The 25,074-nt window shown below is 45.4% G+C and overlaps 1 pseudogene; it reads right to left on the bottom strand.

The window, feature by feature from the left end:
• Positions 1-20,549: 20,549 nt before the first annotated feature.
• LOC119386804 (legumain-like) lies at positions 20,550-21,866 on the bottom strand (annotated as a pseudogene).
• Positions 21,867-25,074: the final 3,208 nt, after the last annotated feature.

Below are 25,074 nucleotides of genomic sequence, written 5' to 3'. Positions count from 1 at the left end.
AAAATTTGTATGGGCCTAGCAAAGACCCTTTTTTACAGCGAAAGCTGTTATGAGATCACAACAAGCGCCGTTTTTGTCGCCGTAGTTGTCTGCCGCCGCCGCCCGTGTCCGTAACCACTATCGCTCGAAATAAAAAAAAACGAAATAAGAAAAAAAAAATTCACGATGGAACGAGGCTCGAACCTGGGCCCTCGGCGTGGGAGCCCAGCGTTCTACCTCAGAGCCATGTCGGTGCTTCAGCCGCTTTGCAAATAGACCCCATACAGGCTTCATGTAACGAACCACGTTAACATATGTAATGTAGCGTGGTAGAAGTGTAAAACATCAAACAGGCGTCACACAACGCGAATTTTGTAACCAGGCTTCACACAATGCGAATTCCGCAAGGAGTGGGTTGTTGAATGCTTCCAACCCATTACAAAGGGCTCTGCCGCAATTGTTCATCTTCATCAGCCACAGCATCAACAAAGTGCACATAATGCCTTAGAGGTGCTTAGCGGGTACCATGGTTCTTCGCAGAATGACGAAAAATTGCATATTGGCTGCTTCCCTACTTCACAAAAATTATGATGATTTATAGCGCAGGGGGTTTCTCGCAAGTGCACTTCTACTGGTTGCCAAGGAAGCCCATAAGGCTCCCACGATCTATTTCCTCAGGGTCTGAATGAAGTTAATTCCCTCTCTCTATCTCTTTCTCACGTTAGCGCATGTTATAAAGCGTGGTGGGAGAGTAAAATAACGACCGGGCGTCACACAATGCGAATTACGTAACTAGTGGGTCCTTTAAAGCTTCAAACGCATTACGAAAGGCTCAGTCATAATTCTTCATTGTCATTAGCCGTCGCATCAAGAAACTGCACACAATTCCTTACAGATGGTACCTCGCTTCTCCGCAGAATGACAAGTAATGTCGTGGTGGGTGCTTCCCAACTTCACAAAAATTATGATTTGTGCCGTAGTGAGTGCGTTGCTAGCGTTGTTGTATTAGTAGCCACAACAGAACGTATAACGGGATCTAGAAATTCCGCTCTTCGAGCTTTCGCTGTGACTCTGCTGCGCTTTCCGCGCAGCACTTGGAAAACTGTAGATGAAGTGATTTCGCTCGCAGCACGGACACTAGTAAAGGTCATGAATGTTATGACCTAAATAGAGATTGAGCCTTGTTGGTACGAAAGCGCAATCTGAACACGACCTGGAGGCGAGCGCACGTGTCGCGTTCTACGTTTGTGCGTATGTTCTTTGTGCGTTGTTCCTCGTTTGCTGTATACTCTGAAAGAACCACAAGCATTGCACGACTTGGCAGCTGCCAGACCGTTCCACGCTATATATCATATTGGCTGCGTTGGTCATACAACAGGCACAGGTCGCATCTGTTGCGGAGACCATCAACTACGAGAGGACTTGCATTGCGTGGCTTAGAGAGGCACTTATCATACTTAAAGGGGCCATGACACGGTCGCCCAAAGGTTTGTGGTTTTCAGCGAAAACTAGAAGTATTGGGTCTTTTATGCTTATACAGATTTCAAAAGTGGGCCGTAAAAGAATATTTCAATTTAAAACACGCCCTAGAAGTCGCTGGCTATAAACCCCGCCCACCGCCGGCGACCGCCATTTTGCCATTGCGCGTGTGACGTCATGTACAGCACGGAACGGAGCCGTCGTCTTCTACCAAAGTTTCAGCCGCTGCAAGTCGTTCAATTTCAGTGCCAAGCTGAAGAAAGCTAAAATGTCTCAATATCACGTACAGCTGACTACAGAACAATATCGTTCGCCGCAATGCAGACGCTTGCACAGCTAGCTGCTTCTTACGTCACGGCTTGCGAGTGCACCAGTGTTGCCAGACTCTCGGGCCGCTCGCTTGTTTATAAAAATATTCGGTTATAAATTAAGTGCTTGACCAAATGCGCTAAAATTTCGCCAGCTTATATGTGAATGCACAAGGAATAATCCACATAACACAGATTATGATAAAAATTGGGTGTCATGGCCCATTTATTGATGTCGCCATATTTTCAAGGTCATTCGGTTCTCTGGTGGGCTTAATAAGGCGGCACTTTTGGCTATTCTCCCCACGGCTACGCATGACATAGCATAGCATGATGAAAAGGACTGAATGCGATGTTTTAGGACATGGGTTCTGAAACTGGGTTCCGTGAATGACATCTTGAGGATCCGCGAGCGGCCAGAACGAATGCAACCCGCTCCCGTTTTGCCTCTATTAGCAACTAATCCATTTATTTAGACAAACAAATAGGCATTGCATGTTGCATTTAACGAAGCCAACGCGCGCCACGTCTGCCGGTAGCGAGAGACCCACCTGGTAGCAACACTAAAGGCACGTCGTCCAGTGGTCGCCATGAAACTTGCGTGATTGCGGACATGTGGTCGGGGAACGCGCGGAGCGCTTGTAATTCATACTCGTGAGCGTTCAAAGCAGTTCAAACGACATTAACGGGTACCTCGGCGCTTTAATCGTGGCTCATGGTGCGCCGGCGTTCACGTGGCACAGTTTTCATATGCGGCGATTTCTCACTGCTTAATGTCAGTTTTGTAATCAAAACGCTCAAAGAGCGCTTTGATACGCGTAAGAGGCGTCGCTTCGTGCCTGCTGTGGGCTACACGAGCCTTTATGCTTAGCCTTACGACCGGTGTATCGATCGACGGCCGTTTCGCCGTGCGACTGGCATGCCTCCTTTTCTGTTTTGCAAAAAAATAAAACAGGCCTCTGTACGTCCGGCGCTTCGTTTGCATGACTGCCGGCCGCCCATCGCTTTTGACTATTGACTTCTTGCTCATGAAACAGAGCTTCTGCGGCTCTCTGGAAAAGCCGTCAGGGTTTCCCAAGGTCAGAAAGTTTGAGAGCCCATGTTTTAGGAAGTACAAACAGTTTTGCCGTCTGAAATCACACCATGAACTCAACGCATGAAACCTTGCTTCGGTAACTTTCATTCATTCGAAGGGTATTTACTCCAAAAAGCATAGTTATAGTCAAACACGGTTAGCTTCATAATTCGCATATTGTATCAGATTTTCCATGAAGCTTCGCTGAAGTTGTCTTGAACCTCATGTATAACATTGTGTGGAGAAAACCATAGATCTTGCTCCAGTCTGCCTAGAAGTGTAGCCGAACGATTCACTGAATTAGGCTGAACGGTTTTTTGTAGCGTTAGCTACACTGGCCTAGACGAACCACTTTCGCGTGGCTCCTGAAGAGCCGTGCTGCGCATGCGCGAGGATCCGTGATGTCACACAGCTGGCGCATCGGAGCCGGTACCTCCCGCGCACACCGCCGCTGCCGCGCGCGACTCGCTGCCGCCGGTCTGTGCTTTCCAGAGGAGTGACGTCGTAGCCGAGGTAGACGTAGTGGCGCCGGCGCGCGCGCAGCTAATCGCCTTCGCTGTGAAGCCACCGTCTGATACTACGCTGGATACGCTTGATAGCGCCTCTGACTGGCGTTTGCCAGTATGGTTTAGCCATGGAGAAGGAGAGCGCAAATGCTGCTCAACGGCGCAGAAGAGCGGAGAAGCTTAACTCATCGGATCCCGAAGTAGTTGCCTGGCAAAATAAATATACATGTGCCACATAATATGTATACCATGTGTGTGTCATTGGAGCAGCAGAAAGCATGATAATCAAGCTAATCTTAGACAATCAGGAAAGCTAAGTACAATCAGCTGAACCTTTGCTAACGCTACGTTATCATGGCATAGCAGAGCTAACTCATTGCAACATTTTTTACGAGTCTACCAAAGAGCACATATCACTCTTCCTCTTCACATGAATATGAATCACTTTTAGTAGTACTGTTATAGGTATTGCTCAGACAGTGCAGTGATGGAGCAAGAGCCGATGCTGTCCCTTGAAAAAAGAAACGCATGGAAAGGTTAAATTAAATTCAGCGGTTTCAGGCGCCGAAGCCGCAATATATGATTATGGGACATGCCGTAGTGGAGAACTTGGGATTAGTTTCGATCACCGGGGTTTCTTTTAAATGCGCATAAATATAAGTGCCAAAATGGCTTATCGGGCGAGTTGGTGATACATTATACTTGAAATACGAGCGCGTAACTTAAACAGGGAATTAGGAAGACAAGGACAAGTAATTTTCTTCCTAAGTCCCTCTTTAAGTTACGCGCTCGCATTTCGAGTATCACAAATATAAGTGCATCCGCCGTGGCACCTTACAAGGGAACGTATCTAAGCTGAAGGTCTCAGGTTCTATGCTGTGCCATGGCAGCCGCATTTAGACGGAGACGAAACGCAAAAACACCCAAGTAGTGAGATCTACGTAGGTGCGCGTTAAAGAACCCCGTGTTGTCAAAATTCCTGAGGAGTCCCTCTTTATGGCATGCCTCATAATATCATTATTGCTCTCGCATGCTTATGCGTCAGTAACTATCACAATAGCCTTGTATTTTTATTCCAAAGAAGTCACACTTTCGCCGCAACGGCGAAGCAATGAATGCAATAGCAACAAATTAGAATGTCACTCGAAGAACGGCAAGCAGCTCGATACTTGCAACGCGCCGCTTGAGTGCAAATGACTGACGAAAAGAACACGCACAGGACGACCGCGAACTAACAACGGTCAGAGGTCGGCACTTGCAGCGCGCTGCTCAAACACAAGGAAGGACACTCGAAAAGAACGCACAGGTACACACAGGACGAGCGCGAACTGTTACGGTTGTTACTTCTTCCTGTTTGAGGAGCGCGCTACAACCCAATGCTCTTGGACTTCTTTTGCTTTGAAACTGCGGCGCGTGCAGTGATCCCTCCGCGCCTCCTGCCGCGCGGTGGCGTTCGACGAATTGTTTACTCGGCGTTCCACATCGTCAGTGAGTACAGAAACGGGCCACCTTTTAGTGCGAGTCTCAAGGGCAGCTTTCAAACCGAAGGAAAATGTAGGAGCGTTGCTAAAAGCGCGCCCTTCGGTGAATCTCGCGGGTGATACTACACACAATGAAGCACCTCCGAGCTCTGGGTGCTGTTAGCGTTAAATGGTGTATATAAATAGCTCGTTGTTGTTACGCTAAACATCCGGTGGCGCGTGGCCGAGTTGTTTAACGCAGCGCATTGCGAGGGGTCGAAGGTTCGAATCCTGGTGGCGCGCTTAGGAAATTTTTTCCTTCTGATTTATTTTTCTTTGTGGATTTATGTATATGTACATACATATACCTATCCGGGACATAACGGCGACGGCAAAAACCAGCCGAGAGTATCCGTATAATGGTTATCGCAATAATTTGTAAAACAGTATCGCGCATTAACATAAACCGTTTATCGCATTGTTTCTGAACAACATGAGAAGAGTTCACAGGTCCGGAACACCAAAGCGTTTATTGCCGCATCAGTGCATTGAAGCGTTATAGCCACAGAGACGTCACGAATTGCCATGTGCATCACAAATGTTGGTCAGCGCTCTGACCTTTCTGCTTACGCTACAACAAAGAAGACTATTCGCGCTGACAGTTACGCTCGAGATTCGCATTTTGCAATAACATTTCCTTTTTGTCCCCCTAGAAATGCCTCGAGAAACGACGCGACGATCTCGCCAATGAGTGCCAATACGTAAGTGCATATTTGGCCATGCAGTGCTTGGTCTTTTTTTTTTCTTCTTCCGCTGTAGACGTACACCCGCCCACAAAAGTTAACGGAACGTGGGCTCCCCTGCAAATGCGTATTTCTCCTCTGTTAGCGCACGACGCTTCTAATCTAGCATGGCAATGCAGTTTCCAATGCCAACTACAGGCTGGAACATCTGTTTAGAGGCTATGGTCTCAGACAAAGCGGGAATATAGCTTTCTCGAAAATTCTGCGTTCCGCAAACTTTTCGGGTGGGGGTGGGGTACATCGTTAGGTTTTCTGTTTCTCTGTCCCCCTATATATATATATATATATATATATATATATATATATATATATATATATATATATATATATATATATATATATATATATATATATATATATATATATATATAGCAAAAGCGAGGTGTTTGACGCACAAGTGAAAAGAAGCTTTATTTATATATATATAATCAATGAAATGAAGAGCATAAGAGGAGGTGAAGCCAACACAAACTGTCCGTAGATTCGCTGCTAGCCACAGGTGCCTCACAGAGGACCCACCTCCCGTCCTAGTCAGGCAGGAACGAATATTTTCACAGCAGAGGTAGGGGAACAGTAATGAAAAACTATTCATTGCTAGCGTGTATGCTGAAACAAGTATGCTGAAGCACCAATTAAGGGAAAACGACGCACGTCACTGGCCCTAACAAAGAGCAGCGGAAACATTCACAAATAATTTTTTATTCACTGGAACATCAAACCTAACTTGGAACGTGTGTAAGCAAGCACAGTATCACATACACTAGCTTGGGCACGTCAATCAATGAATAAGCAATGAATGCAACCAGACACATTTACGATGTAACTCCGGAAAAGGGCACTGTCCACAGAGGATGCGGAGGATACAAAGTAAGGGCGTACTGCAGGAGAACGCCTTCGCTTTGCCGAAGAAATTGCGGCGATGAACTAACGGTGTCTTTGATTAAGTGAGACAATCTTAATGACGCGCGTTTTGTAATAGTTTTTTTTTACATACTTCAGTTTCTTTTTAGGTGAAGGCTATGATTTCCACTAATTCAATAATGTCTTCTGTCGATTACTGCATATCAAAATAAGTGTCCAACCTTCGTATTTCGGCTGTGCGCAGCGAAGTTTTCGAAACAGTTGGGTGTCTTCTTCCAGGCTGTGGGTATCAAACGCAAGGGCCGCTCGAGCCTGTCGGAATGTGAGTATGTCAAGCTGAGTCTTCTGACCGCGTGGTCGTGTCAGATGATTAGATGAGCTGCCGGGTTACTTGTTGTGTTGTTGAGTTTGCCGAAATAAAGTGATGGGCCTGTATTGATTGCGCTTTACACTTTCGGTAGTTAATCCCAAATAAACACCGTCGGTGCTCATGTATATTATCATGTGAAGTCTTATTTTAACGAATGTATTGCTGAATTTCAGCCGTATAAAGAAATCTATAAACATTCAACAAATCCTGACGCTTTTCAAAGGTTTGAGGACAGTAATTACGTTGGTAGTTATTGCCGACGTCGACTACAAAACCACATTTGCAACAATTCGCGGTTTTTCACTGCTGGGCACGTTTTCCACTTGAGTGAAATAATTTCCCACAATTAAAAAAAAAAGCCGCTCTGAAGGGCCAGCGTAGACTGTACACGCTCATTATATTGTCTCGAGTGTTGTGTTATCACTCAGCGTCACTACTACTGCCGGTTTGATAACAGGACCATTAATAAAGATGAATATCAGTGAACTAGACGCTAAACAAGGAACACGATAACCAGTGGGTATTTGTAGATTGTCAGTTCACTTTGTTATGGAGACCCGCAATGGTCAAAGCGAGCACATGCACCTGCACAAGGCGTGACGGTATAACAACGTTCTTTTACTCATGTCACTGAAACTTGCTATCGTATTCACACATTTAGGCAGAAATACTGCTTTCCTTTCAAGGCCCCAAGCCTTAATGACACCGTGTCAGGCTACCGTGATCGCTTCCAGCTTTTCCAGTATACAAATGCCTGACTTGCGAGATTCACTGATGTTATTCCGAATTAACCGTCACTGAACGTGGCATTTGGAAACCATAAGGAGGTGCAAGGACGCTTGACTATATCATTCGGTTAATAGTCGGAGTGATTACGCTTCATCGTGTAACATCGTTCCCTCCTTTAGGGGACTGGAACATCTCACGGCATGCTCTACGTCTCACGTTGCTAAGCATTGTGATCTAACGGCTTTCGTTATTTCTTCCTTTTCTTTCGTTTCTACGCAGCATATGATGACAACTATGATGACTCCGACATGTACACGATGGGTAAGGGTGGCACCTACGACGAAGAGTCCGACGCGCCCATTGGTTGGCGAACCATCCAAGGCGAATGGTTTCAGGAGCTGAGAGCGAGCAGTGCCCCTTGAGATTTGTGATCTGCTCGAGTGCGTAGCCCAGCTTACGGGATGGCGCACCTTCCAGTGATCATCAGAGGCAGTGGAAGTGTCACTTGCTCTGTATAAGGTTCATCTCAACTGTAAACAAACGCCTGAAATATATTGTTTACGTGAGCTAACAATATGTATCTTGCAATACGTATATAACAGGTGACCACAGTATAAAAAATGTATTGGATTATGCGTTTATTCATACGAGATTCTTGAGCTCCATATTTTTATTGGCAGAAGTGAGATATGCGATGGCTCGTGTTTCTGCTTTCAACGCGGTTAACTGAAGCTAAATATTTGCTAGGGTTTTGTCTGCCGAAACCGCGATGTGGCTTGAGGTACGTCGTAGTGGAGTACTCCGTAAATTTTGTTCACCTGAGGTTTTTCAACGTGCACCTAAATCTTGCAATACATATTTCCAGCATTTCACCTCCATCGAATCGCGACTGCCGCCGCCAGAATTGAACCCACGTAGTTTGGGTTAGCAACCAATAAAATGTGTCATTTTTTGGTCAGTGTCAATAAACTGAAGGCATTTCAGCGCACACTTAACACGTAAAGATCAGTATGCGCTGCATGAAAAGAAAAAAAAAAAAAAGAGAACGTCTGCAGTAGTCTGCGGTATCGCACTACACTGACCCCAGCAAATGACGTAGGAAGCACTGAAAAAAATTCAACAAAAGCGCATGCCTTTGCCTTAGCGGTATTTTCTTGCGGAATTTCGCTTGATGCTGTTTGGGAAAATACGACGCTACTTTTCCCTTATTGTCACTCAAGAGAAACTTTATAAGCGTAGAGCGTCCGACAGTCATATAACATTGTCTGATGGAACATCTGTGCATGCGAAATTTATTCACTAATTTTGCAACTCATACAAGCACGACACAAAGAAAAAAAGAATCGCAGGAAGCAGCAAAACGATGCGAGAGACAGTCGAAAGATCGCGCGATACGATGCTGATTGAATGAAGTTGACCTAATTTTATAATTGCTTATAATTTAACTTATCAGACGAAAATGCGACGTGATCCCGAGATGGTACAAAAAATACCACGAAGCAAGAAAATATTGCGTCTCGAGACGCTGAGCTACTCGTACATTTCGTCTTTGCAGTGTTAGCACACGGGACGAAAGAGCGTTTCTGGTGTCATGTGTACAACATTCTTCGGCCGGTATCTTTCTGCTTACGCTGCAAATTGTCTATGAATATGCACTGTGTTGTTTAGGACATGTGCTTCTCCAGTGAACAAACAAACAAAAACCAAGTAGTACCTCATTTCCAGCAAAATAGTTCCTTCTTCACAATATCACGGTGTGCCACGCTGTCTTACTCTCGCTGAAAGTCTTGATGCGCAGCTTTAAAAAATGAAATTTTGGTGAATTGTTTTCCATGTCATATGCAGCTTGGCGAAAAATGGGAGTCCCCGTCGCATACACGTTGGTCTGAACTCAAATGCTGCCAAAAGGGAAATATTTCCGTACTTACTGCAAACGTACCTATGGAGCTAATGATCTGTATAGTTGGTTATAGCATAATCAATATTATGAGCTCCACATACATAAACGAAGTGACACTGCTTTTCACCTCTCTTACAAGGTCGTGTCATCTAGCTTCCATTCATACCGCAAGTTGTTACTATTTCTTAGCGTAATTATTAGGCATATTTTCTAATAAAAGCACATCGCTCCGATTTAAGTAATAACGTTTGACAAATGCTGTTGTAATTAGCTGACATGCTCAACTTTCGGAACTCGCACTAGAGGCACATTTGTACACTCATACACAAATTCAACAGAAACAAATTAGCCGCAGATGACAGATACTGGTGGCGCGGCCCAACGGTAAAAAACGGAAAGCTACGACGAGATAAAACATGTGTTCGAGTGTACCTTCGCTGCTTCCGTGTGAATTAGCCGGTTCGGAATGCATGTTTCATTTCTTAGTAGCTTTCCGTTGTTACGGCTAGGCCGCAGCACCACTATCTGTCATGTGCTGTTATTTTGTTTAAGCTTAGGCTGCGCATGACTACATCTGTGCCGCAGGACGAAGTCTCGTAAATACGCAGAAGTGATTGACGTTACACAAATATGCGAACGTATTTCAAGTCTTCTTCTCCTTGCTTGGCGCATACCCGTTGCATTCCCCGGTTCCCAGACGGACCCCGCTTGGCAAGTCCCAATAACTGAGGATGTGTAGGATGAAACCGGTTAAGACGGGCAACATGTACCAACTGAACAAACGGTAAAAGGCGGGCTACTTGGCACATGTTTTTATAGAAGGAATAAACAGCGGAGATACGGGACGAAGCGAAGGAAACAGCGCCCGCCCTCGTGTGTTTCCTTCGCTTCGCCCCGTATCTGCTTCGATGGAGTTGAAAATGCTTGAGGCACGTGTACTTAGATTTAGGTGCACGTTAAAGAACCCCAGGTGGTCGAAATTTTCGGAGCCCTCCACTACGGCGTCCCTCATAATCATATCGTGGGTTTTGAAACGTTAAACCCCAACAACTATTATTATTATTATTTAAGTCGTATATGCACTGTTTATTTCCTGTATAAAAACATGTACCAACTGGGTCTGACTTGAGCGGCGGCCAGGTAACATCAAGTGTGCCACCACGTACGCGAAGTCGCTCAAGCGATCAACATTGACGAATTGGTCAGTGTACTGGGGTAATAACTTTTCGCATAAGCCACGTTTACGTTGCGGGGTCCACAGCCCCACAGTGGCTCATTTGGTGTACGAGACCGAGAGACGTCAGCTGTCATAGCGTTCTTTCGATCGGTGCTGCGCCCCGCCACGGTGGTCTAGTGGTTATGGCGTTCGACTGCTCACCCGAAGGTCGCGGGATCGAATCCCGGCCGCGGTGGCTGCATTTTCGATGGATGCGGAAATGTTTGAGGCCCGTGTACTTAGATTTAGGAGCACGTTAAAGAACGCCGGGTGGTCGAAATTTCCGGAGCCCTCTACTACGGCGTCTCTCATAGTCATATCGTGGTTTTGGGACGTTAAACCCCAGATATTATTATTATTCTCAATCGGTGCCGCGATGACGAATACGAGTAATACGGCGGGCTTCTTCGGGAAAAACATTGCCAAGCACGCGGCTGTTCAAGATGGTACAACCAAGTCTTTGCGTAATGGGTCAGGTGATGGGCGTCGTTTCTGCGTAGCGGGTCAGGTGGTCGACACATACTATCACCCATCGATTGTCGTTAGATGATCGTGCAAATGGTCCCAGAAGATCGATACCTACTTGTTCAAAGGGTAGACAAGGCGTTCTCAGTGGGAGAAGACCCGGCGGAGCAGTCGGAGGGTGCTTATAGAGTTGACATTGTTCGTGACTTGCGACATTGTTCTTCACTGTGTCTCTCATTCTGGGCTAGTAAAAGGGCTTCTGAATCCGGTCTAAAGTTCTGATGAGCCCCAGATGACCACCAGTCACATCGTCGTCCACGGCTCTCAGTATGTCCAATCGTAGACTCTGTGGCACGACCAGAATGAAGCGTGCGTCTTTACCCGAAGAATTGGTCTTGTGAAGCAGGCCTTCACGGACGCAAAAGTGACGGGTGGCTTCAGGGCACGATGTAGAGAGAAATAGCTGTTCCAAACTACTATCATTTTCTTGCTCTACCTTGAATGTCCTCGTGTCTGGGAATGTGCAATAAATGGAGGCAAAAACAGTAATCAAAGCTGTCTTCGTCACACTCCGTCGTTTTCAGAGGAAGGCAGGAGAGTCATTCTACATAAGCGTGGTGACGCCCAGACCTGTACAAGATGACTTAGTCGTGCTTCAGTAGTCGAAGAGACGAACATACCAGTCATCTACTCGGTTCACGTTAATTCACCAGCCAGCATAAAGCGTGGTGGTTGGTAACGATAGGGAACGGTCGTCCATGGATGTAAGGACGAAATTTGTGCACGGGAAAAGAGCTGCCCAGCATTCTTGTTCCGCCAAAGTATAGTTGCGCTTGAAAAAACGGCTGGCATAAATTATTACGTGTCCAGCTCCTTGATGACACTGCACTAGTACGGCACCGCTGCCGATGCAATATATCATAAGGCGAAAGCATTAGATGCCTCACCAAACGCGAAAATTGACCGTCGGCGTGCCGCGTCGGTGGCGTCAAAACGAGTGATGCAAAAATTCATCCTCACGTGATGACGTTATCATGACGGCACAGGTTGCGAAAATGTGCGACGCCATTATGACGCCACTATGGTGTCATCACATGGCATCATCGCTCGGTCAAACGCATAGGTCGGCAAAATAGGTACAGCTCACTCGGACTCACTGAAGAAATATATATTGTGCTTATGGCTCACTCGGACTCAGACACACCAAAATTTTCCTCAACCGGACTCACTCGGACTCAGACTCACTAAAATTTTCCTCAGGTGGTCTCACTCGGACTCAAACTCACCAACATATTACTCAGCCTGACTCACTCAAACTCAGACTTACGGCTTGACCTGCGTCTGAGCGAGCCCGACAGAGTCGACTCATGAGTCCGCTAGCGTAAAATTAGCTCTTGTGATCATGACGTTAATGCTCTTGAATGCTGATATTTGACATAATTCGTGGTCTACGATACGCCTTTTGGTCTTGTACTTTCAAATACGTGTTATAAGTGGTTTCCATTGAGTAAGGACATTGTTATGAAATACGCTACTCACACGAGATATTTTTATGAAGAACTTCCCGTGAAAGAGTTTGCGGAAGTAGGGCATGCCCCTCACGCCTCTGAACAATTTATATAGAGGTTGCGCGTGAACGCTAGTGCGTTGAGATATGTGTGAATAGAGTTGAATATAAGCGTAAGCCGATATATGGCTGATAAGTAAGCCTGAAGATGAGTAGATAGGACCATAGGTCGGCAATAGAAGGTGGAGCTCACTCAGACTCACTCAAGAAATATATTTTGCGCTTAGAGCTCACTCAGACTGAGACTCCCCAATCTTTTCCTCAACCAGACTCACTCGGACTCACACTCATACAAAATTTTCCTCAGCCGGACTCACTCGGACTCAAACTCACCAAATTATTACTCACTAGGACTCACTCAGATTCAGACTCACGGCCCGATCTGAGCCTGAGTGAGTCGACTCGTGAGTGAGTTTGCCGACCTATGGTCAAAATTGTGCCGATCACAGTGGTGGGACAAAGCAAGGTGAAGTGCCGAAAGCTTGCAATGCCTCCGATTTTGGAGGCAGTGCAAAACCCCGTTAAGTGCAGAAAGATTTCAAGCTTCTGATGCGCCGCCGGAGGACTCATTGACATTGTTTGAAGCCCTAATACGCTTCTTTTTCTTATTTTTGTGTTCTACTGCCTAATCACTTAACCCCCCCTCCCCCGGTATTTTCGTGTTCCTTTCTTTCTTGTACGTACATAGGGCTGTACATGATTGAAATAAAGTAGTTGTGAGTTTGCGCATCACCCTGTGTTGTTTTCCTCGTTTTCTCTGGTCCGAGTCCTCCGGCAGCGAATCACAAGCATAAATACGTACCAACTAGCGCCTATTGCCGCCTTATTACCAGAAAGATTTCGGGGGGGGGGGGGGGTTTAGGATCAATACTTCGATTGAGAAAAAGAAGAAGAGAATGGCTTTCGTCTTCGAGTCATCTTAGGCGAATATATAAGGGGCCTTTGAGTTTTTGTTTGCTAGGTTAAAACCGACCATGGCCTTTTTGATACAGCCAAAAGTCTCGAGGCAGTAGTTATTCTGAGAAACAAAGCGACCCTGTTCAAAGAGAAGAGATGGCATCCTGTTTCTGTCGAAACAGTTCAAGCTTCTTTCATATGGCTGTTTTGTCCGTGTGTATCAGCAGCTAAGGAAATCTAGAAAACCTGCAAGCAGGGGACTTTTAGTCAAGGCACAGCGCTTCCAAACTCGTGAAACAAAACCTTTTAATGCCACTTGAATAAACAGTTGTCCACAGCGCCGCTAAGAGTCCAAGCGGAACGAACAGTTCAACAACGGGACGAGAGACAGAGCGCTGACTAACAACCATTGTTTCTTGCGTTTTCACCTTACATATAGAGCAAACACCAGCTGCGCAGAGAAGCAAGAATATTGGAATTGAAAATATCATAAAGAATATTTGCTAGGCAGCGCTGTTTCTGTCATCCTTACTACCTCCTAATATTGTGCCATTTGTTCTGAATAGTTGTGCGCCAATCAGCCAAGTTCACAGCTATCCTGCTGATGAGCCTCGTTTGAAAGCCTCCAATGGGAGACCATCGTATCCTCACGAATACGATGTTATGAACAGCGAAGCTGTTTAAGCAGGCCGTTGTTTGTGCGTTCTACCAGAAATATATGATATTGGAGAGAGAAGCGATATTGGAGCATACTTTTAGAGTATAAAAGGGACAATTAATTTGCCGGATAATTAATGAAAACTAATTCAAGGGTGATAGGGGCGCATCGAAACTGCACAAAGTAGCAATACTTCTACGCAGACTAGTTGGTTCATATTTGTAAACTCGACTTGCTGCGCAACCAGCAGGAAAAAGGGAGGGAGACAGGAAGGAGCGCAGACTACCAACTGTTATTTGTCAGTTTGAAGAAGCCAATATATATAGGCATGCCACACTACGCCATCACGATGCGCACAACACAAAGATTCATTTACAAAACTGTACCGCTGGCAGAGCAGTGAAAGAACACCGCATTTGTACCAAGCGCCACATTTTTTTTCCTTTCCTACCTAACCACATTGTTGGTAGTCTGCGCTCTTTCCTGTCTCGCTGCTTCTTTCCTGCTGGTAGCGCAGCAAATAGAGTTTACAAATATGCACAAACTAGTACATTTGTTCAGCATAAGTGACCATAGAAACTTGACGATTTGTGGGTACGTAGTACGCAAACGTAGGGCTACTGCGCGCCTACCCCTCGTTCCGCCAAGTGCCGGCTCCGTGGTAAAGTGGCCTTCGCGCCACGATCGCTTGAGGGCATGACAGTCGCCTCTGTGTGGCGGCGCTCCTAAACGCTAGGGGCTATCGCCATCCAAAGTACCTAAGTGAACATTACGATTACCTAATATTTTTCTTTGGCTGATGGTGGACATCCGAAGTGTGGTAGATGGGGGTAGATGCACAGTGTTTTGAGTATCACGAAACGCGAAAGGGAAGGTCGCGACATCCCATTTTCCGACATTCCAGTTTGTGACCCAACAGGAATGTCGCTACATCGGAAACTGACATGTCACGAAACAGGTGCTGAGAGGAAAAGAAAATTCCCTTTAGCGCACAGATAGCGCATACCTATTCACCTGGAACTGTTCACCTGGAACCACTATTTGATATGAAATACTTTCCAGCTTTCTTGAACAACGTAATAATGCGCCCGTTATATGCACCGCAAATTTGTAGCACGGCCTCTTAAAGAGGGCACTGTTGCGATCTCATTGTTATGGCACATACTTCCGGGCTTTTGTAGTCAAGAGACTTGGCGAGGTTGTGTGCTACTTGTAATGCATGTCACCATATCATGATGCTATTGCACATGTCATATTTAAAGCATACTCCACTTAAGCAATTTTCGTATTCTCGGCTTCTACATAGGATATACGTGAAATATTTTGGTTGTGATTACCTTAAAAAAAACCACAAGGCCCTTTATGCACACAACTGAGACGCCTGGATAGCGAAAACCATCCTATTTTTCTTCTCAGTCGATGTATTGTTCCTGCGCCGCCACGCTCGGAAGGCTTTCTGCACCTACTGTGGTTTTGCATAGCCTCCAGGATCGAAGGCACCTCAGCTGGTTTTACACTGCCTCCGTGATGGGCCTATCGTTGACAAAGATAAGATGCATTTCATGACGTCATTCACGATGACGTCATCGATGCATAATTTATGACGATGTTACGTCACGTGACGTCACAATGACGCCATAAATTTCGCCGATCTGTGACGCCATCATGATGTCGTATGGTGACGTCATCGCGTAATGATTTCTTGCATCAGTCGTGTTATCCCCGACGCCGCGGGACGCCCACGGTCAGTTTTCGCGCTTGATGAGGCATCTAGGGCTTTCACCTTAATAAAACTCACAAATGTGTGGGCTCTACAGCTGTCGACAAAGGCGTTGAGTGGGCGCCGCGAGTGGTCTTGCCGGATCTTGCTAAAGCAAATTTTGAAGCCCATACACATGTTGTACAGGACCCCATTCCACATTTTCCTGAAGATGCTCATGGACATCTGCTCAGTCGAAAACAATACGGCATACGACACGCGGCCTTTTACATCCGTGAGGGTGCGATTAGCCTGGTGGCATAAATCGCCAGGAAAATGCAACGTCATGAATGCTTTGTGTCGGGCCTTCGCTAACCCTATCTGTGACCGCTCTTTGACCCCAACAATACCGCGACTCCTGTGGTGTATAGGGCCCATTTTGTGACGCCACAATGCGCTAAGGGACAGTTACACCCTTGCTGAAGTTATTCCCATGTCTGCTTTTATGTCTTCTTCCACAATTCTGTCCCGAAGGCCTCCGGCTTAGCCAACCAACGGAGCTGGATCCTTAGATACATAGCCTATTTCGCCACCCACAATTAAGACTTCCTGCACGAATCTTATTTGTAGGCTTATTTTTGACACTTTTTTCCGCTGTGTCTAAGAGCAGTATGCCGAAATCAAAACCCTGTATGTCGAAATGAAAAAACAAATTGTAATGATACCGTGTTTGTGCTTTCTGTTTCCTTGAACTTGTGTATGCTTTCACAGGCCTACTTTTGATTAGATTCAAATATACCCTTCAAAACGCCCTTTTCTATGTACCGTCACTCATAGAAAAGGTTGAAAAAGAGACAAAGCCGGCCTAGGAATATTTCTTGTACCGTCTATTAGGCATCATGAAGCCAGCGCCTGGACTGCGAGAACAATTTAACTAGGGAAAACTTTGCGCAGTATAAAGCGGCCTGTAATCAGCTCATCCTACGCACTGACGGCTTTTACAATGACTTTCTACTGATCATCTGACCGTGTGCTGACGACAGTCGTACATGAGAGATATGGCGCATTGTCCGTTGTATCGATAAATCTTGACCAGTGAGTCGCAACCGTAGTCGTTGTTAGAGAAAGGCCCTCGAAAGATAAGGATAATCACTGCTTATTGTTCGCGCGAAATAGGAAACACGCCTCAGGCGTCACTGATATTGGAAGTGAAAGCAATCTTTTGTGTGTAGGAGTGTTCGCATAACAAGCACACTCTGATGCCAGCGATTAGGGCATATTGTGCATTGTGGTTGCGCTCCAGCGCGCTGATTGGAGGTCTAAGATTGCGTTGAGAAATACTTCCTCGTGTAGTGCGTGTCCTCTTATCCAATAAATCAAAGCGAGCACGAAGTAAATTCCCGAATGTGCTCTCTCACGCGGTGCAAGTAATGTCTCGTCCCGTGAAGCCTTATGAGAAAGCGTCCTTGACACCACTTGGTAAATGAATGTATTGAATGAATAGTAGTAAAAGTAGTAGTGAATGAAAAGTAATAACAATAGTAGTGAAATAAGAAGTGAATTAAAAGCTCGTGACATTATACCGAGATACAAAACTTCATTATTAAGAAACACATTCACGCTATCCCGAAGGTATATTACAGAGCAGAAACCAAGGTATGCGTTCGTCAGCGCAATTCACGTAACGTCCAGTTGGTTTCCCCGACAGTGCTGTTCGGCTCATAACACTATACTTGGCGCTGTAGAGTCGCAGTAAAAAATTTACGGAACTTCGCACTAGTCGCGCTTTTTTATGATTTCAATAATGCACTACGGCACGGTCTGAAGACAACATAACGCACACATAATTTGGTGGAACTCAATGAACAAAATTAGAAAGCTGTATGGGGCAAACAACTATCTTTTTTTTTTTTTTTCAATTTATCACCGCCTAGAAGGCGCTATTACTAAGCGCAGTTCTTTAAGATTTAAGAATGCTCTTTGAAGCGAAAAGATGAACTTCTCAGCTTGAATCTTCGGACGTTGAGGCCAAAGGTCATGAACATTGAGATGCAACTTAAGGCAATATAAAAAAAAATGCGCATAGATGTTCATTCAAGACTGATGGCAGCCGCTGCGGCCGGTAGAAAAATTCACTGCTCGCCGAGGCGCGTGACGGTCTGAATGAACGCGAGGCCGCATCAGAGCTGCCGAAATATTTTCGCAGGAATTAGTACCCTTTTCATGGTGCGAGACTCTACATAACACGGCACGCACGCCCGCACACGCTCGAACTCATCTAGAGAGAACATTATTTAAATATTCAGTTTTTTCTGATAATGGTGACTGCCTCTCGTCGAAGGCATTACATGTGTCCACGTGTCAAATATCAAATATCCGATGTACGGTGGTAATATTATGAAGGTAACTTTAGAGGAAGGTGAAATGCAAATGGAAGATTAGAGATCACGAAAGGAAAAACAATGCATCATCGAGCCAGTACAACTGCCGGTTAACAGCCATGATGACAAATGGAATGAATTAGGAATGTAGGGTATCATGTACGGTGAAATGAATATTGAACAAATACGACGACTAAAGCAAGTAAGCTTGATGATATTTGTAATCACTTTGTTGCGCAGATAATATAAACTACTGGCTGGCACGAATTGTACTTATGTGCCTGATTTCGCTAGGTTCGCACCAATTGTTCATTAAATGTAGTGTGAAGGAGACGTGTGCATTTCAACGACGTTGGGGCTGCTGGCATTTGAAAAGTAATGGTCCGACAGGGACGTTGCTGAATAATTTTTTGGGTTATGTGCCTTCAAATGCGAAGCATTTCTTAGAGAACTTCTAACAGTTTGAGCGTATCTATCTATCTATCTATCTATCTATCTATCTATCTATCTATCTATCTATCTATCTATCTATCTATCTATCTATCTATCTATCTATCTATCTATCTATCTATCTATCCATCATCTCATCCATCCATCTATCTATCTATCTATCTATCTATCTATCCTCATCTATCTATCTATCTATCTATCTATCTATCTATCTATCTATCTATCTATCTATCTATCTATCTATCTATCTATCTATCTATCTATCTATCTAGCAGCCTACGACTTTGTGCACACGAAAGTCACTGGGGCTACGCTACCCCCCCCCTTTGGATACGCAGTCATAGCCAAGGGGAGGGGGAGGAGTTCAAGCCCCTGCCAAAAGTTCAATTTTGCTTGCGTATATATACACGCACACATACAAACGCATGCATAAAGTATGGTTGAACCTCCCCCCCCCCCCCCCGAAAAATATTTCTGCCTACTTACCTATAAATTAGAAGGGTAGCGGCTTGGGCTAGTTGGTATGTCATGACGAATTGTATAGCGGGAACGGGGTGCTTGGACGGACAGAAAAAACGAGGACGGGCGTAAAGTCCTATATGTTACGGAAAAATTTATCCATTTTTCACTAGCTTGATTTATGCCTAAATCGGTATGGCGTAGCATTACAGTATGGCGAACGTAAACGGCAGGTCATAACATGAGAGAGAGAGAGAGAGAGAAGGAATGTAGGAAAGGCAGGGAGGTTAACTAGACAATGCGTCCAGTTTGCTATGGTCATAACATGAAAATCGTGAAATGCATGCCATGTACTTCATGCCTTACATGTCAAGCTCATAGTGCCCTCGCGGCTGTTTGGCTAGTGTGATATATGTCAGAATAAGTATGACGTGGCATGGGTATTATGACGAACATAAGTGGCAGGTGGTAACATGAAATTCGTGAAATGCCTGTCCTTTACTGCATGGTTTACAAGAGTTCATCTTGGCGCACTCAAGGCCGTTTCATTCACTGCATTTATGCCAAAAGTGGTATGGCATGACATGAGTGCGTCAGGAACATAAATTACAGGTCATGTGTGTATGCACCAGAAGATAAGTTTCATTAGCATGGTATGTACCAGATTGTACGTGCATGCATGCGAGCAAACGTGACTGTGAAGGAAATGTTATGACATGAGTGCCTCGATTTGCCTCAAAGCCAAACATTGTGGTGTATGCTTCTCCTAGTTGACTGCTTCGCATTACATCGATTCGCATAGTGCATGAGATCTCTTTGATCTTCCAGGGGCAAAATATTTCCCTTTGCCACAAAATTCAGGACGGATGAGAGGCAGTCGGCTGGAACCCCACCCGCGGCAAATTCTCTTCTCGTATTTATTTCCGTTCATGCCTAATTGTTATATTATGATTAGAAACTACAATGTGCCCTATACTATTTTTCTTTTCGTTATCTGTCGGGCTTCATCGATTTTTGTCTAATAAAAAAAAACGAACCTCTCACACCATTTTCCTCGTATCAAAATGATCAGGAATATACGCATTCGCAAGCAGTGTGTGCTGCGCAGGGTTTTTTTGTCGCACGCAAGTTCTTATGCATTCAAACATGCGCACACGACGCACAAGCAAAATAGAACTTCGAACTTACGAATCATAACTTGCAGTGCCACGCTATTAGCGGTTTCACTATCTGCCTGGAAAAGAAACCCTGAAACAAACGTACTTTCATAGTTTCGAAAACATTTATTTACACAATACCTACAACAGTCGGGTGAGTGCATGACACGTCCATCGCTTCAAGAATCTGCGAAGGCTTGTATGACGAATCGCACATATTCACCAAAACCTGCAGATGCTCAAGGGCGAAGGGGTTTTTCGAGAGATTGAAGCACCGGTCGTTAAAATGACGCACTGCCTTCTCGTAGCAGTCGAAGTTGGTAAGCCGCCGCCTGGAAGTAAGCAACAAGTCGGCGTCATACGGGTTATCTCGAGCCAGGAACGATGCAATCTGATCGACTTTCTTCTTCAGGAATGACCGGTTCAAAAGAGCTTGCCGCAGCTTATCCTTCCAAGTTTTCTTTTCGTAAGCGTAGTACGCCTTTTCGAGTTTTCTCCTTAGAATGGCAATGGGAACGTCCCGGCTGGGAACGGCGTCATATGCAAGCTTTGGAAGTACGACCGGATTTACTTTCTTTTCACCCTGAAATTCGCTTACCGAAAGTCCTCCGATGCTCTTGTCACCGTACTCCATAACATGACTAGTGTTGGTTTCCATTCTTACCATAGTGAACTGATCGAAGAGTGTCTCCTTGTGCAGGTCTTTCTTTTCAGAGTGCTCCATCCAATTGACGCTGTACACGCTGCCCAAGAACGTCTTTCTGTATGTGTCGTAGTAGCAAGCGTACGCAGGCTCACGAAGGTTGGACGATGTCGTGGCATAGACGTTCACATTGTTGGGAAGCAGGCCGTCGAATATGGAACCAGATTCACAGGCGTCCATATATATCACCATCTTCGCGAACTTCTTCTGCGTCTTCATACTTTTGATGACCTTCATGAAGGGTCGGGCGTGCAGTGTGCCGTTATGAAACGCGATCAGACCAGGTGCTCCGTGGCCCACGATGTTCACAAAGATATGGTCACTCGGTCCGCTGGCAATAACTTTACCACTGCCGCCTTTCACCTTCTTTCCTTGGAGGATGTCGAGAAAGTTTTGCGGGCTGACGAGGTCTCCTGTGTAGTCTTTGGGGACGCCCTTGTAAACGTCTGTACCGCTGGGACGATTAACGACTACTCCTCGTGTTGGGTTTGCACTGGAATTGGCGATGTCATCGTACATCATGACCACGATGCGCTCGTCAGGAATACCGCGGTTGTGCAGCACTTGATACGCGTGGTAGATGTTGGCCTGGTGCCGGTAGTTGTCGTAGCCTTTAGAGCTTGCCACGAGGAGAGCCCAGAGCTTTGGGTCGCTGTTAGCGGCATGATTCCTCGGTTGCGCAACAACAGCAACCGTGGACATCAGTGCGACTAAGCCAAGAAAAAGGCATCGAGGCAGAGCCATGATTGCTAGATGTATTTTCGCAAAATCTCTCAGCACCTTTTCAACCAGAAGAAACGGTTTTACAGTGGTCGCGTCTTCCCAACACATGGAGATAAATGCAGAAAATCGGGCACGTATTGTCGCTAAACTGAAGGTTGTCGTAGAAAAAAAGAGTGTTCAAGAGTGACATCAGCACGTCAATATAGGCAACACACAATATGCCATAACAATAGCCTATGCATAAGAACCGTTTATCTGTTTTTTACGTGAAGAGATCAGAAGTTTCGTTCCCTATTGTCGTTATGTTTCGTGAACATCTTTGAGTCAGTGGCAAGTGTCATATGCATATGCGGTAAACGCAAAGGAAAGGCGCCAAGACAGAGCGATGAGAGCTATGTGGATTTTCCCGGCGTTCATTGCCGCTTTTTTATATAGGATACGGAGTTTTGAGGTGCGTACATTTCTGAGTGAAGAAGCGACGCCTGAACAATAAGACATGTGAGTCATAAAGCTGCATGTTTCCATGAAAAAGACCATTGTTCAAATGGGACATCAGTGCCTCAAAACTGTGAAGTGATATGTTTATAGAACAGCGTTGTGATGGGTTATTGCATGAAGCTCTATTCTCATGGGAAAAGAATTTGACAACATTATTGATCCATACATTGAAAAAATTCCGGCGGATCCCAAGCATTGTAGCGGTCGATTTCATGCGAAGCAGGCAGCAAGTAGCCTATGCTGCTTTTTTTTTTCTTGAGCCAACCGTTATGAGGTGAATTGACGGACGATAAGCCACCGCAAACATCGGGGCCTAAACGGTGCCTTATGGTCCGACGCAACGTCGACACTTACGTTAGGGCAAGGACGTCAGTTTAAGAAAACGATGTGTAATCTGCGGTGTGGTGATATGCATAGTATAAGTAGCAATCGTCGGCGTATTCCTCTGGGTTTGAGCAACTTACGACTATAACTTGCTGAGGCTTAGGAATGCGTATTTATTGCTCAAATTTTCAGGAAAGCCAATAGCCAACACGGCAACCACACATACATGACATTCTGCCAAAATTACCATTCTTCAGGGTCTCTTGCTGAGCCCGTTCCAAGCAGTAGGATGCTTGACTGCAACGCAGAATGCCTGAGTTCGATCCCCGCTCGAACCACGATGCTTATTCTTTGCCTCTATCAGTATTTTTCGCTCATTGACAACGCCGCCGACACCGGCATCAATTTTTCTACGACACGGGCTCGTTGACATTATCGCGTTAAGACTTCCAAAGCCTATTAGGCTCATACTTCAGTGCCCGTGGTACGGATACGCACCACTAGTGACTGAGAGAAAGAGTTTCATGACGTACATGAGAGGTATGTCAAGTTATTAAAGTCATAACATGTTAGCCGCGTTCGTCAAGCACTCATGTTCTCCTATGCCGATTTTGGTATATACCAAGTTAAGGAGACGACCACAAGAGCGCCCATACATAGGCGGCTGGCGGGATATATAGGTAGGTGGATGCGGTGCCGACGTGGACGCGGCCCGCCTCCGTCTGAAAAGACCGGGCTTCAGTACTCTTAGTAAAGTTTTGTGAATGAATGAATGAACCGCTCATTGTGCTTTTTTGGTCACCTTCGCATAGCTTGGTATGAAAAAAAAAATCGCGAAACCTTGAGTTCTCACCAAATGAAACACGACATTGTTCATTCATTTGTACTAAAACGACTGCTATGAGCAATCGCTTAGGATAACCGCGTCATATCGCTACAAATATGCCTGCTGATAGCAATATTGGCTCTGATGTAAGCCGATATTAGCCGAAATTAGGCCGATATGAAACGAACAGTAGGCGCTGAAAACAAAACAACGTGCATTACTTAGCTTTATATCGTCGCGTTTCGATCCATGCGTAGAGCTGTCATATGTCAAGTGAATAGCAAAATGTTTTCTAACCACGTCGAGCGTGGCCGTCAGCATTGAAGGGAGGCCACGGAGGCTGGCATTACAACTACAATGGACAAGAAGGAACGAAAGGAAGGGAATGGCTGGTTTCTTTATTAGACACAGCCAAGACACACTGAAGCCAAGAAAGCATAGGGGGCATTTTTTACCGTACTGTAGTAATTATTACATCAGTATAGTAATTATTACATCAGTAGACATGAAATAAAGTGGACGAAAACATACGTCTTCCTGCGATGAGGCCCGAACACACAAACTTCGAATTACGCGTCCGGATCTCTCTCTACCAATTCAGCTACGATGGCGGGTGTTCTATCGTCCATGTTGATGGTTATTTCCGCGAGTGTAATCGTGGCAGTGTTCGCTAGCGCCACTCGGGGCCAAGGCGGCGTGTGTGGAACGCCAATTTATTTTTCCAAATGGCGTCACGTAGCAAGCGATATATTGACAAGCTGGCAGCCGTCCAATAAACCCTCGCGTGCTACTTATAGGTTTCAAATCTGCCGTGACCAGACCTTCACTATAAAAGAACGAAAACCAGCAAATGTTTCGTTGCGCGTCGTTTCCTTGCTCGACACAACTAATAAGCGCTGGATAATAACACTCCATTCTTTACACGCTCTGAAATACCCTATATGGTCCAAGGGGGAAGTCATCTCGGAGGCTGTGGGATCGTGCTCCGCCGATGACACAAGCGTTTTTGTTCACATTATTCCACCTTGATTTATATAATAATTACTACTCTACAGATAAAACTACGAGTAAGGTCCAATATGGTTGCTCGGCTTCATTGTGTGTTGGTTTCATTTGGTTGAAAATGAAAGCTCTATGAAAAGTTTACCAACTACACATCGGTCATTTTTAGAAATGCCATTGCTGCAATAGATCTGCATGGATAACGATAGAGAGCAGTCTTCAGCACTTAGCTAGGACGGCTAGCTGAACCAACTGCCTGACGTACTGCTTAAATAGGAGAACGCAGGCGCGGCAAACACAATCGACGAGACAATAAAGACCGCCGGACATTAAAATTTATTGGACGTTATGCTCCCTACTTTTGTTCTTCGAAGTAAGATACGGAGTATAAAAATATTTCTGTTCCTAGAGATTACGCGCGAATGTTTGCATCTATGTGCTTGCGGAATTATCAGCATACGCTTGCACAAATTCTAAGCTCCGCGTAGTAGCCCCGCCACGGTGGTCTAGTGGTTATGGCGCTCGACTGCTGACCCGAAGGTCGCGGGATCGAATCCCGGCCGCGGCGGCTGCATTTTC

The sequence above is a fragment of the Rhipicephalus sanguineus genome, chromosome 3 (genome assembly GCF_013339695.2).
Source record: "Rhipicephalus sanguineus isolate Rsan-2018 chromosome 3, BIME_Rsan_1.4, whole genome shotgun sequence".
NCBI classification, from domain to species: domain Eukaryota; kingdom Metazoa; phylum Arthropoda; class Arachnida; order Ixodida; family Ixodidae; genus Rhipicephalus; species Rhipicephalus sanguineus.
This window is presented reverse-complemented; position numbering and strand designations above follow the sequence as displayed.